This window comes from Haplochromis burtoni, unplaced genomic scaffold, assembly GCF_018398535.1.
Source record: "Haplochromis burtoni strain Fernald_Lab_line unplaced genomic scaffold, NCSU_Asbu1 Contig_228, whole genome shotgun sequence".
In the NCBI taxonomy this organism is placed as follows: domain Eukaryota; kingdom Metazoa; phylum Chordata; class Actinopteri; order Cichliformes; family Cichlidae; genus Haplochromis; species Haplochromis burtoni.
The window spans coordinates 980187-995277 of NW_024582589.1; the positions used below are offsets into that span (position 1 = coordinate 980187).

Sequence of the window (15091 nt, forward strand, 5' to 3'; positions counted from 1 at the left end):
CTTTTGTTTTATGCCTGCCTGTGTTCCCTCGTCTGTCCATGGTGTCTGCTTGTAAGTCTGTTAAGTTCAGTGTCTTCTCAGGTCCTCTGTGTCTGTTAGTTTCCTGTTTTATTCTGAAAGTCCTTGTCTCATGTTCAGTTTACGTTTCCCCTGTCTCGTCAGATGGGATTTCTTCCAGCTGTGTTCCCCTCCTGTCTCCCATCCCCTGATCACTGCTGTGTGCATTTAAGCCCTGTGTGTTCTCCTGCCTGTTGCTGGTTCGTCTGCGTTCATGTCCTCAGTTATTCTGAATGATTTCCCTGCGTCTGTCTGCGTGTCTCTGTCCGGTTATCATTTCAGGTTTGCTTTTTAGTTTTCCCAGTTGAGGTTACTCTGTTCTGTTTCTCACCTTGTGTATTTGTTCCACCTCCCTCGATAAAGCCTCCTCACTTCGGAGGTGCCTGCGTTTTGAGTCCTTAAATAATTCCACACGACTGCTGCCCCAGCCGTGACAGTAGGGTTTGGGAGATCAGTATATAACAGAACGTCAAAGTGGATCTTTATGCTGACTTTGAAAAATCCAGTAATTCAAAAGAATGAAATGAGTCAAGCGTAAACTGAACTCATGTTACTCTGTTCTTCAAAGCAAGGAGCAGAGAGAGAGAGAGAGAGGTGGAAATCAGGTGGACTGAAAGATGTTTTACCAGCATCTAACAGCAACACTTGTTCCTGTAATCACTATCAAAACTGTTATTGGGGAAAAGCCTTGTTCAAACCACCTGTTCAACAAGTTCCAGCATGAAGAGAAGGTATGTAGCTGCCAGTCAGCGTTTAACACAGTGAAAGCCTTCAGTAACTTTACAGCAGCTAAAATGAAAGCAGACTGTTAACTTTGTGTGATGCAATATTTAAATCAGGCAGCTTGCTGAAGGCTGCCATTTTATATACCTGCAACGAGCAGAGGTGAATCTAAAGGGGGCATGGAGTGTAGTAGATCCCATTTTTTCAAGGCTTTGGTAACATTGTTTTGGAATAAAAATGAACTTTATTAATTAAACTGTATTTGTTTTTTAAAAATATAAAAATAAAAGGTTTTTATGGGCCAGTAAAATTACAGTTACTGATACACTGGATTCTTATTATTATCTAAACCATCAGACTGCCCAGTTTTCTGCAGCACAGGCCAAACCACAGAGATAAGAGTATACTGCTGATTAACTTTGAATGTCAGCTTCAACGCATTGAGCAAAATGCTTCCAGTACAGATGTATTTTTGTTTTGAATGTGAAATGAGATGAATATCAGAATAACTGCGAGTGCACTAAAACCAACTCGTGATTTTTTTTTTTGTACTTACCATTGGTACAGCTTGAATTTTGTGCTCCTCACAACATACCACCATTGTCTGGTCATTCTTTAGGGCATATATCATGACTGGCATCTTTTCCTTATTGTTTAGAGTAGAGCTCCGATAGGTCCAGATGCAGAGTTTCTTCTCTGAAGAGGAAACAAGGACAAGCAAGAGCAGCATGTCATTCAGCTATGTCTTGTTTTAAAGAACAAAGGTGATGATATCCTGCTGTTCAGTTCGTCTATATGTGTCTGTTTGTTCTGTGTGCAAAACAGGACCAAACTGCAGCGCTCCACAAACTTATTTGTTCAGCTTTTAATGGACCGACCAATTTAAAATCCTGGGGTCACGTTTTGACAGGCAGCAGCTGTAGTGACTGCAGATTTGGACATAAGGTATTATTATATCTATTATATTTGGGACTCACATTAACACTAAACTTAGCTACATGTTAGGGTTGAAATTCCACCACATTGAGAGAGACTCACTGCAGAGGCAGCTGGTCATGTTGCTGTAATCATTTCTAATGTGAATCCCGCTCCACAGTGTAGACCTCTGCAGTCGTTCTACAAATGCATTGTTCACTTAAAGGTACAGTCAGTGGTCTTTACTTCCATCCACTTAAACAATTCAGGGTCGCAGGGAGCTGGAGCCTCTCCCAGCTGCCATAGGGTGAGAGGCAGGGTACCCCCTGGACAGGTCACCAGTGTGTCACAGAGCTAACACAGAGACACACAACCACTCACATATAGGTGTGAATAATCGTTTAACCTAACCCCACTAATTGCATGTCTTTGACTGTGGGAGGAAGCCGGAGTATCCGAAGAGATCCCACACAGAAACGGGAGATCATGCAAACTCCACATAGAAAGGCCCTGGCTAAAGAGTGGATTCAAACCCAGGACCTTCTTGCTGTGAGGCAACACTGCTAACCACCGTGCTGAGCCTTTTTTTTTTTTTTTTTTTACTTTATTAACAGTTATGCTGCGATAGGTGTAGGCTGCTGGGCGATTGCATGATGCATCGAGTACTTCTTCTTCAGTCACCTTTCTCACTCACTATGTGTTTATACATCTCTGTGCATTAAGTCATTAGCGACTTACATTACTGAATGAACAAGAAACGCTCATCACGGGAGATCGTGCATCACGGGAAGCCTCAGCAGCCGAGGCCTATTGCAATGTAATTAAGGGAGGATTTGGGGTCACCTGATCCAGCCCTGCCTGACTAAGCAGGCCAAAACATGACTGAGCATCCGAGTCGGAGCAGACAAATGTCCATCAACATGCGTCAACAGCTTTATTCTCTCAGCAAGTTGCTTTATTCTTAAAAAATTTCAACAATTACAATGTTGAAGAAGCTAGCACACAAGCTCTTTTTTTTTTTGGAATACTTTATTGATATTGATTATTGGGCACCTGGGGAGCAGTGTGTAGGGACAGTACCTTTGCTCAGGGGTATCGAACCCCTGCCCTTCTGATCATGGGGCCACCACTCTACCTACTGAGCCTGCCAAGTTCAACCAAACTGAACTGAAAAGTCAGTAACCATAACAACAAGAACTCTGTCTTACCACAGCAGGTCTGGAGCACGAATGTGTCTTCTTGGTTTAAAATCAGGTATCCAGCACCGTTCTTGCTCTCAATGGACCAATGATACTCTCCTGACTTTCTGAAATTATCCTCCTCCAAATCTGTATTTTTGAGAGAACAACACGACGATGAGCTTCACATCACGCCTCACAATACTACTCTGCTATCATATTCTAAAATGAAATTAAAAAAGAGAAATATTAAAATCCTTTACCCGGTGAAGCCACTTTTAGATTTTCAGAGGACGCGTTCACATTTTGAAAAAAAGACAATAGAAATAAAATTTAAATAATTGCATAATTAACCTATAATAATGACATGATTAAATGTACAGACTGAGCAACTACTGAGAAAGTATAAAATGCCTTTTACCTTCAAAGTAGAAGGAATCCTCAGCTGTATCCAAAAACTCAACATTGATGCAGCTGCTGGACGCCATCAGGTAGACTAACACAAACACAGTCCTTTGTTGGTTAATGAATGCACAGTAAATCCTAGTTAAACACATTTATAACCAAAGCCACTTGTGCTGAACGCAGTGTACAGCTGTCTACACACAAGAACCAAATATCCATGCACATTACTTCAGTGGACCTCGCTCTTATTTTGAAAATCCATTCAATGACCAGCTGGCGCTCTGGCTCTACAAAGCTCTGCATCATGTTTACACGTTTTAATAAAAATGTTGGTTGCTCTTTTATCTTAGCTGCACAAAAGTAAAGGAAAGTGTTAAAAATGATGAAAACTGTCCACTGCCATCTGTCAAGGTCTCTCTGCTGACTCTTTTTTTTGAGACACTCATTCCCTCTCTGGTGAACGCTGCTCTTGCTCTGAGTAGTTTTTCAACCAATCAGCATCCTGTCTACACACAGTATCATAACCTGTCAGGATATGGGCAGCAGACACCAAGGGGGGGTCTCATGAATTTCGTTTTGTGGCAACTTTCAAACATGATATGTGCTGTGATGTGTTGCATGCTTTAATCTCTTGATCGCTTTCTGTTGCACACGTCTTTGAAGATGTTGAAGTCAAAGTTCTTTGACTGCAAAAATGTTCACATGCAGCTAGTGTAACTGTATCTAGCAGCATGCAGGGAAAAGGATGTTATAAACTGACCATGGATATCAGAAAGATAAAGCTGATAAAGAAAGTCCTTAAAGTGCATAGAATAACTATGTGCGGCACATAACAAGTCACGTGACGTGACGCTGCGGCTGTGATTGGTTCGGCTCTGCACTACTTAATTTGGATTGGCTGTTCTTTTTTTTTTTTTTTAAGAGGACAAGAGCGGTGAGGCCTATCGCAATAGTTTAACTTTTCTATCGAGGAAAAGTAATTTCGCAATACATATCGTTATCGTTCTATCGCCCAGCTCTAATTACAATATATATTAACAATAATATAGATATGTAAGTATATTACAGAAATGGGTCTATTATGGTATGTTATAATGTACACGGGATGAAGTATGTTGTGAATATTCTATAACTATAAGTATGTACAGGCTGTAGGGAGTACAAGCTATGTACAGGCTATGAACAGGATATAAATATGAAAAACTATACAGAAATCTGAGGTCTAATGCATCAGGCCACAGGATGAGCAGGTGTTAAGTTGTGTCATTAATGTGCATTAGCGGTCACCTTGATAGAATAAATCAGCCGTGCTGTAAAGGCCAGGTCAGTGCATAGACTAAAGTATTTTGTATCAATTGTAAGAAGTGAAAGTGACATCAGAGAGCCTTCACAAAGTTCAAACACTTCAGACAATGAGGCACGCCTGTCCTCTTATTATCCTGAATTTCAAGTCCATTCCAAGTTAGCTTGGCGATGCCAAAATAAACAACTATAGGTGTCTAATCCACTGGTACAGAGAGTCAAACAGAGACGAAAGAAAGCAATAAAACACCATCCCCAAAGGTTGATTCTGTTCTCTGGATGTAGCGCTTTCAGCAGGAGAAACGTTTCGTCACTCATCCAGGTGACCTCTTCAGGTTTCCCCAACCTTATAAACAGGACACTTACATAATGACTGAAACCAGCCCACTGACTAACAATGTGCTGTGAGGTAACTAGTTTCAGTATTTATACAAATGGGCTGTTTAAAAATTGGGGAAACCTGCAGTCAGCTGAGACTAAAGGAGAATAAGTATATTAAAATATATTAATTTAAAAAAGAAAACAATGCTAAATTAAAAGGCTTGAGTAGTGTGGTTAACAGTCAATATCTACAGGGGATTAAACGCTGGTTAAACATATTACATTCAGTTATTCTCATAGATGCTAATCTGAGCAGCTGCTCAACCTGCCTGGTTTTAGAGCAGACATGGTCAGAGCTGCCGTCTTCTCAGAAGGAATACGCACACAAATTTGGAAAAGTTGGCTGGATTTGTACAAAATGAAAGGGCTGGTAATGGACAGATGCAAGGATACTGATGGTTAAACCCTCGTGTAATAAAGAAGATGGATCAATTTGTTTCACTAACTCATCTATACAAGGCATTTTGTAGAGGGTACAGCAGCCGTGGCTGTTTGTCTTGGAACAACTGTGATCTCCACATTTGGACTTTTTTCTTGAAATAGACTTACAGCTTTATTCACAAAATGATCGATAATATGTGTTCTAAATGTGGCCCTAAATTCCTTTGTTGCATTCATTTGTACCTATGTTTAGATTTGACAGGGCGAGTACTGTTTGCTCTACTTGTCCTGACGAAACACCTCTGTTCTAACCGCTGCCAAATAAGATCACACTGAGAGAGAAATATATTAGACCTTATCACCTTATCATGTTTTCCATCTGAGTGTATTCAAGCCCATTTCCTTGCGCAGGGGCCATGCTAATCTTCTCTGTATCGTATCCAATTTAGCGTACGCGCTTGCCAAAGCCCACTTCCACTCCATATCTACTTCTGCCAGTGCCCACCCACAGTGGTCAAGCCCACCTCTGCCCTCAGCCATCACCTTTTATTAATACTATTCCCCAAGTTGGCTCAAGGCAGTATCTTTGCCTCTTTGAAAAGTGAGAGCGCTGCAGTCATCAGACGCCCGGTGTTACAGCTGTATAACACAACACATTCAGGTGATTCCTCCTCGCGGGTTCTTCACGCGTGTCGTAGCATCACAGAAGATAAAGGCGTGTTTACAAGCCTGTTATGCCGAGCCCGATGACCCATAATGCCACACAAAAGTCCCCCCATAAAGTCAGCTTTCAGCAAACTTCAGTCTGTTTAGGATTCGTTCCTTCGGGTCAGTGTTATAACCCTCCGCCCCCCAAAAATGCTTTTTTATTCGACATGTGTGTGAATGTTTCGTGGTCCGCCATTAACCTCAGCTAATAGTCCGAATTTAGACAGCGAAAGCTTCGTGACGTTCCTGTTTATCGGTCACGGAGCTCGGAGTAAAAAAAACACTAATAGCATGCATATTTACGTTTCGCCACGACTGTGACCGGACGCCTTCCAGTCACGTTTGCAGCTTCAACCATAAATATAACCATCACATACCTTTGGAGATGCTTTGAAAACCTGCAGAAGTTGTCTGTCCTCGGAAGGTCTGCGCTTACTTCCCTTTGAATGGCAGAGAAATGAGCCCGTTTGTAGGAGGAGAAAGCTGCACCTCACCCCGTTACTGTGCCTTCATATGTTTCTTTCCCTCAACGCGTTACAGCGTCACACTTTCTCTGTGTGTGTGAGAGACGGACAGCAGGGCGGGGCTTTCAAGTCTAACGGCGGAAGTAAAAAAGGAAGGAATCGAGATTAAGTGAAACAAAAATCCTATTTCTTGTTTCATTTTCTCTGGTCTCAAACCAGTTCACGTCGAATTGTAACTTGATTGAATTTATGTACTGCTTACTGCCTATAAATATAGTGCAAAAGTCTTGAGTGCAGTCTTGTTGAGTCACAAACTTTCTTATAATTTTTAAAGTGGTCCTGGCAAGTACTTGTCCAGGCTTTCTGAAAGTCACTCAGAGTTTACCGGTTTTTAACTCACCGTCAGCCCAGAAGCTGACCACTTCCACGGTGTCATGCTCCCTCCTGTCCTCTCTCGCTTTCTCTCTCTGACGTGTCTGAGAATGAAATGGTGGGCGTGGTCTCTTCTATCGGGAATCAATGCAGTATTTAAACTGATATCTACCACCACCATTCCTTGCCAGAGAGCAGCAGAGTGGTTTTTAGTATATGAAATGAGAGAGGCTCGCTGGTGGATTCAGGACCAAGTGCAAACTCATTCACTCATGTGCAGTGATTTAACAGCACCATTGTTCACTATCCGATTGTTCAGTCTGACGTCACTGGCCGTGTCTGGGCCTAAACTCCGCTGCAGGTCCATATATCAAACAATCACTGTGGCATTACTGAGAGTTGAAAAACTGTCTAAAGTCTTTCATCTTTAATAAAATGATCAGCGTTCTGCTCTACCAGGGGTAACAATTGAGTTTAACATCCAGGCATCCATGAAAACGGAATTTACGACATTTAACGGAGTTAGAAGTTAGCAGGGAGTTAGCTCGCTAGCTTCTATCTAAATACAATATAGCATGTCCTGACTGCGGGGTTTTGGAAACAAATTAAAACGTACAGCTCTGCTATCACTTCCAACATATATGAAGACAGAAAATTAAACAGCAGTGATGTTTGTAGGGTTACTGAAGTTGGGCTAGCTGGTATATAATGATGTGCTACGTGACCGCTAGCGAAACAGCTATGTTAGCATAATATAAACAAGCTAACTTTTTTTCCACTCGATAAAAGTTAACGTGAGTGTTCTCGGTGGCCAGGAACAAATGTAATCGCATGGCAGGGTGATGTAAAAGGACCAAACTTCAGCCAGGAGAACAACTGAGATAATCCATCCACAATACGAGGTTAGTCATTCATATACTGCTGCATGGGCTGGGCTCTAGTTACATCCAGGGGCGATTCTAGGATCAGAGCTTTGGGGGTGCTGAGCACCCAGAGAGCTGCCCGGTCAGCCAAGATCAACTTTACACATCACGATGAGACGTCTTCCCTGTCTCTGTCAGTCCCTGCATCCTTAAATGTCTCCACTTGTCCCGAGTTCTCTCTGAATGTCTCCTTGGTGCATTTAAACCCCTGCTCCTCCCTGTCCTCATCGTCTGTTGTATTCATCTCCATTATCAGTCATCGTAATTTTACCATCTCTGTGCAAGTCTGCAAATTTCTTTATTGAATCACAAGATTCTTAAATTCATCAAGTCTCTCTGTGCCTGGGTCCTCGTCACAAAACATGACATCACTGTTTTGTACATTTTAACAATTTAATCCCACATTTGTGAAAGAAAAGCAAAACACTTTTTTGAAAAGTCTGTAACAAAACCATCAAATCTGATAAAGGTTATTTAAATGCTGCTAAAGAAGAATGGATTGGAATAAAAAAATACATATCCTAACCTTCATTACTGGTTTATTAATAATGAATGATGCTCATAGTGAGTAAAAAGTAAACTGAGTGCAGTTTTTGGATACATAAAAAAACACTCCCAAAACAGAAGAAATTATTACAAATAAATTATTACAAAATATTAATAAAAAACTATAAAAATGGAGGCAACTTTGCCTGTGGTAGAATGTATACAATGCATGAAAAAATCTTTACTGCAGATACTAATTTTGTGTTGTAAGATTTATGACTTTCATGCTTTGGTGCTTGGGAGAGCTTGACATTTTATCAGGTGGTCCACACTGTAAAAAGTGTGAGAAACACTGATAAGTGTCTGTGTGCTTTTGGAAAACATTTAAAGCTGCAGTACAGAATCTTTGAAACAAGCTTAAAACATTTGTAGAAACAGAGCATCTGCTTCTCTTTACAGCTGCTCACTCCACCAGGGCTGTTTGGCTCTTTCTGATAGTGAGCAATGTGATGCACGTACTGCAGCAGTCATACAGACAACTGGACGGTCCAAAGGTTGGCCGACCTATTACTGGCTGAGGTTTTAGTAGAGTTGTGGCTGAACCACATAAAAATATATCATTAATTTTAATCTCCCCGATCAATGATAATGTTATGTTGGAATGTTGTTAAAGAGGGTCAAAATGTTTCAGCCCAGTTTGTTTAGCAGATTCTGTACAGCAGCTTTAATACAGGGAGGACACAACTTCCAGACTGTGAGTAAAATCAGGTTTGTTCTTTTTGTCAGTTTAACAGTTGTGTTGTGCCTGTCACTGCTCCCTGTCTGTTTGCTTACCTGGTTCTTCCTGAACTCGTACTTTCTCCTCACGTTCCCTCTTTGGACTGACAATCATACACAAATAGATTGTATTCAATTAGATGAAAAATTACATTAATATGAAAAAAATACTATTAAGATCACTAATAGAAAAGTCCTCTCAGTGTACTTTCAACCAAAAGGCAAATAACCAAACCACATGAACATCTAATAAAGATATAAATATTGAAACACTGATCCAACATTATTCTCTGATTGACGGATCATTTGATTTCACACTTTTACCTGAATGTGGCTCCTTTTTTTGAAAAAACTTCCTTATATCCATTATGAACCTGGCTGTCTCTTGTCACACAAACACACACACAACAGGAGTTATAAGGTTAATGGGCATCCAGTCAGTTAGCTAGTGCCATTTCAAACAGGACAGTGGTAACAACAGCAGGCTACGGACAATTTTAAGTTTTAGATTTTAAATAGGCTGCATACATTTCAATGGGAGCAACAGGACAATGAAATGTGCTGATTTTACTACAGAGCAGGACGGATTGTAGGGCAGCAAACATCGTCAGAAAACACGTTTTCAACACTGCAGGTTACCTGGTGTAATGTTTTCCAGCTAAAAAGAAACATGGTCTGACTCCTACCAACTATATAAAGAGTAACTGAAGGTTAAATGCAGCTAATATGTCCTGTTTTAAGCCAGGCACTTACACCTCCGCTGTGTCTCAGCCACCATCGCTCTGGCAGCAAGAGCGCTAGAGCCAGAGCAGGGGAGAGCTGGAACAAACCATTTTGGGAGGGGGGGTATCTATACTTTTGTTGTTAAAATGTTACGTCTCAACCAAGTACTGTATGGTTTTTATATTTTTAGTAGTGTGTCACACAAACAGCAAATATTGTCCAACAAAAGTAAAAAAAAAGTAAGAAATCTGTGGGGGTGCTTTGATTTATTTTGGGGGTGCTTCAGCATGAACCCCCTGAGTTGGCAGAAATGTGGATTCCTCTCGAGGATTGCTTTGATAGCATTTATCCCAATTGCCATCGCCTTAGTATCCTCTGTGTGGGAAATCCGCTTCACCAAGCTCATGATGCGGGCGAGATCGCTCTCCCGGGACGAGCCCGCTGGGTCCAGGTTATGGTCGCGTCGTTCTGCCATGGCTGTGTGCAGGCAGGCAGAGAGGAAGGACCCAAAATGCAGGACTCACGGAGGCGAAAGTAAACTCAGAATAAATTGCTTGTTTGCAGACTGCTGATCAAACAGAAGACTAACTAAACTGGAAAATATAAACTAACAGGCAGGCAAAAATAGGTAACAGAACACACAGCGGAAACTGAGGGTGAGTAGACATTGACGAGGTGACAGAGAACAAAGGAAACACAGGGCAGTAATCAAGGGATGAGAGACAGGAGGGGAACACACCTGGGAGAAATCACAGCTGACGAGTCAGGGGAAATGTAAACTGAACACACCCACATGAGACAAGGACCCTCAGAATAAAACAGGACCAGACAAGACACCATGGACAGACAGAGGGACATACGGGCAGAGAAGACTAAGCACAGTGTAACTCCCTCCAAGTTGAAAAACGGACACAAGGCGTTCTTGATTTTTACTGGCATTTATTGCACACAGGTGCCACCAACGATGCCGTGAGAACTGTACAAACAACATAAAATAATAAATTTCCACAGCAAATTGTTCTCATAGAGAATAAACAATAAAGCACATTATTAAACAACATAAAAACACTCAAATGGTTATTTGAAGAGTTTCAGTCAGGTTTCAGAGCTCAGCACAGCACAGAAACAGCTTTAGTGAAGGTTACAAATGATCTTCTTATGGCCTCTGACAGTGGACTCATCTCTGTGCTTGTCCTGCTAGACCTCAGTGCAGCGTTCGATACTGTCGACCATAATATCCTATTAGAGCGATTAGAACATGCTGTAGGTATTACAGGTACTGCGCTGCAGTGGTTTGTATCATATCTATCTAATAGACTCCAGTTTGTGCATGTAAATGGAGAGTCCTCTTCACACACTGAGGTTAACTATGGAGTTCCACAGGGTTCAGTGCTAGGACCAATTCTGTTTACATTATACATGCTTCCCTTAGGCAGCATCATTAGAAGACATAGCATACATTTTCACTGCTATGCAGATGACACCCAGCTCTATCTGTCCATGAAGCCAGATAACACACACCAATTAGTTAAACTGCAGGAATGTCTTAAAGACATAAAGACCTGGATGGCCGCTAACTTTCTGCTTCTTAATTCAGATCAAACTGAGGTTATTGTACTCGGCCCTGAAAAGCCTAGAAATATGGTATCTAAGCAGATTCTTACTCTGGATGGCATTACCTTGGCCTCCAGTAACGCTGTGAGGAACCTTGGAGTCATTTTTGACCAGGACATGTCCTTCAATGCACATATTAAACAAATATGTAAGACTGCGTTCTTCCATTTGCGCAACATCTCTAAAATTAGAAATATCCTGTCTCAGAGTGACGCTGAAAAACTAGTTCATGCATTTATTACTTCCAGGCTGGACTACTGTAATTCATTATTATCAGGATGTCCAAAAAACTCACTGAAAAGCCTTCAGCTAATCCAAAATGCTGCAGCAAGAGTCCTGACAGGGACTAGAAAGAGAGAGCAGATTTCTCCTGTTTTGGCTTCCCTTCATTGGCTTCCTGTTAAATCCAGAATTCAAAATCCTGCTCCTCACATACAAGGTCTTAAATAATCAGGCCCCATCTTATCTTAATGACCTTGTAGTACCATATCACCCTATTAGAGCACTTCGCTCTCGCTCTGCAGGCCTACTTGTTGTTCCTAGAGTATTTAAAAGTAGAATGGGAGGCAGAGCCTTCAGTTTTCAGGCCCCTCTTCTGTGGAACCAGCTTCCAGTTTGGATTCAGGAGACAGACACTATCTCTACTTTCAAGATTAGGCTTCAAACTTTCCTTTTTGCTAAAGCATATAGTTAGGGCTGGACCAGGTGACCCTGAATCCTCCCTTAGTTATGCTGCAATAGATGTAGGCTGCCGGGGATTCCCATGATGCATTGAGTTTTTCCTTTCCAGTCACCTTTCTCACTCACTATGTGTTTAACAGACCTCTCTGCATTGAATCATATCTGTTATTAACCTCTGTCTCTCTTCCACAGCATGTCTTTATCCTGTCTTCCTTCTCTCACCCCAACCGGTCGCAGCAGATGGCCCGCCCCTCCCTGAGCCTGGTTCTGCCGGAGGTTTCTTCCTGTTAAAAGGGAGTTTTTCCTTCCCACTGTCGCCAAAGTGCTTGCTCATAGGGGGTCATATGATTGTTGGGTTTTTCTCTGTATCTAAGCGACCTTGAGGCGACTTTTGTTGTGATTTGGCGCTATATAAATAAAATTGAATTGAATTGAATTGATTTATTTCACCAAGGCATCAAGGCATCATGACATTGACAATGAAATGCACCTTTGGGCTCTCCATTACATCTATCTCCCAAGGATCAACAGAGATTTGAAAGACTTCACTCAACAGTGGAACAATCATGGCTTGCGGACAGAGAGACACTTGAGCCCATTACAGATTTTTGTCCGAGGCAGCCTCCAGCAACAGGGCCGAGCCTCAACTGCCATGCAGGACATCTTTCAGACCAGAGCAGCTGCTGCTGATGGGACTATTGGTGGGACAGCTGATGGTAGTGTGACAGCCACTGAGAGTGAGACGACTGCTGCTCAGGGCTTAGTACTGATTCTGGTGGTGGTGCTGCTCATGGTACAGATGAGCTGGGATTGCTGGTCGACTGGTCTGAGAGATTACTGTGCCAGACATTGAATTTACTCTGGACGGACCGATGATGGAGCAAGTGGTAGAACTATTTAATCCACTAAGTGGCACCAGAGGGAGTCATGGTATTGAACTCATCACTGGCTTAATATACTTTCTGGACTCCACATATCACTGAGACAGTTCAATTAATGACTGAAACATAATAGCAGCAAGTGGAAAGACTTCAAAATATCTAGGTGACTGGATACATATAATGTGAAAAGTTATAATACGTGTCTACTATGTACCATTGAGTAGTGGAGATACAAGAACGAGCTGTGTGACACTGACAATAAAAAATGTTGAGTGATTTTTAAAGTATATAAGCTGTGAAGTGGAAAGTATACAACTGAAGCTGAATCTCGATAAAGTGAACTTGATTAATCTAAAAGTTACAGCTGTTGATATTGATAAATACAACTATAAAGCAGTGACAGTAAATAATTAACAAATAAAAAACTGTATAGAAGGTCTTGAAGTGGCTCAGTATAGTGCAGTACAGCGGTCCCCAACCCCTGGGCCTCGGACCGGCACCAGTCCGTGAGTTGTTTGGTACCGGGCCGCGAGAGTTGAGGCTCAGGTGTGAAATGTATGGTTTTCAGGGTTTTTATCGGTTTTCAGCGTTATTTTGTTATCGTTTTTATCGTTAACTCGGTTTTCCTGGGTCTTTTCACGTGCGTTATGAATAAATCTTCTTTTTTTCGGTACCGGTACTAGTTTTATTTTGTTGTATTTATCCGCGACACCTTAAAGGCCGGTCCGTGAAAATATTGTCGGGCATAAACCGGTCCGTGGCACAAAAAAGGTTGGAGACCACTGGTGTAGTAGATATAAAGTGGTTTAGCGTGTGTTTGATGTTGTGACAGTTCACAGCGAGCAGATTATGCTTTGTACAAACATAGTTCTGAAAATACTGGACTCCAGTGTAAAATGTGAATTATAAAAGAGCAAACAGTGATTTGCAAATGTCAAAGGCAAAGTTTATTCACAGTAGAACATAGAAAACATGTCAAATGTTTACACCGAGACTACGTCGTTAAAAATAAGTCCATTTTAATTTGATGGCAGCAATGTTTCAAAACAGTTGGGATGGGGCAAGAGAAGGCTGGAAAAAAGTGGTTCTAAAAAGAAACAGCTGCAGGGATATTTTAAGAGTAACAGGTCAGCTACATGATTAGATATTAAAAGAGCATCTTAGAGAAGCAGAGTTGCTTTGGAAGAAATGTGGGCAGAGGTTGATCAATCTGCAAAAAACTCCATTAACAAATTGTGCAACAATTTCAGAGTAATGTCCCCAAGTGTAAAGTTTAAAACTTAAATATTCCATCCTCTAGAGGTATAAAAATATATTTTATCAAAAGATTCAGTGACTGGAGAAATCTCTTTGCAGAAACAATGAGGCTAAAAGCCATGATGTCAGTGATCTTCAAACGCTCATAGGAAAGTTATCATCATGGAGCATTAAACAGACACGATTCTGTCATGGAAATCAGTGCATTTCCTGTATCCTTTGGGGCAACAGACCTGAGTCACACTTTTAGAGAAGTACCTGGTGAGGTGGATTGAGATGAATGTATGTTTGGGGAGTGTGATTGTGTGTACAGTGTCTATTTGTGTCTGTCTCCACGTTGGGTGAGTACCGAGTATTTGTTTGTGTATATGGGGGGGAATGCATGTTTGCGTCTGCGTGTGCCTATTCGTCTGTGTCTATATGTCGGGTCTTAGACTCCACCTCTCTGGGAACATCTCAGGCTCTCCGAGGTATGGAGGCCTATCTCCCTCACCACACTTCCTCCCGGTGGCTGGTGCCCTCAGACTTGGTGTGTTGGTGGTTCTTGGTGTCTGGGGCTGGGCACCATGTATGTACTGACTCACTCCTGGTGGCCGATTGGCGGGGTCTGTTGCCTGTGGCTCAGCTGGGCCCCTTCCGGGGTGTGGGGGGCCCTCTGTGCCTGGGGCTCGGTTCACTCTGGCACAGCTGGCTGCCCGCAGAGCCCACGGCACGTCACTGCAACCCCCTCTGGCCTCTGCTCCGTGGCTGCTGGGTGACCCCTCGTTTGGGGCTCTCCTCAGCTCCTCCCAGGAGGGTGGCACAGATGTCCCTCCGATGGTCCTCCTTGGGTCCTCGTACTCTGGGGCCTCTGGATGTCTGGA

At 42.1% G+C, this 15091-nt stretch overlaps 1 non-coding gene across 1 annotated transcript; it reads right to left on the reverse strand.

The window, feature by feature from the left end:
• Positions 1-5706: 5706 nt before the first annotated feature.
• Positions 5707-5812, reverse strand: LOC121815487. Its single transcript, XR_006055137.1, has one exon. It is a non-coding gene; the product is annotated as a U6 spliceosomal RNA (small nuclear RNA).
• Positions 5813-15091: the final 9279 nt, after the last annotated feature.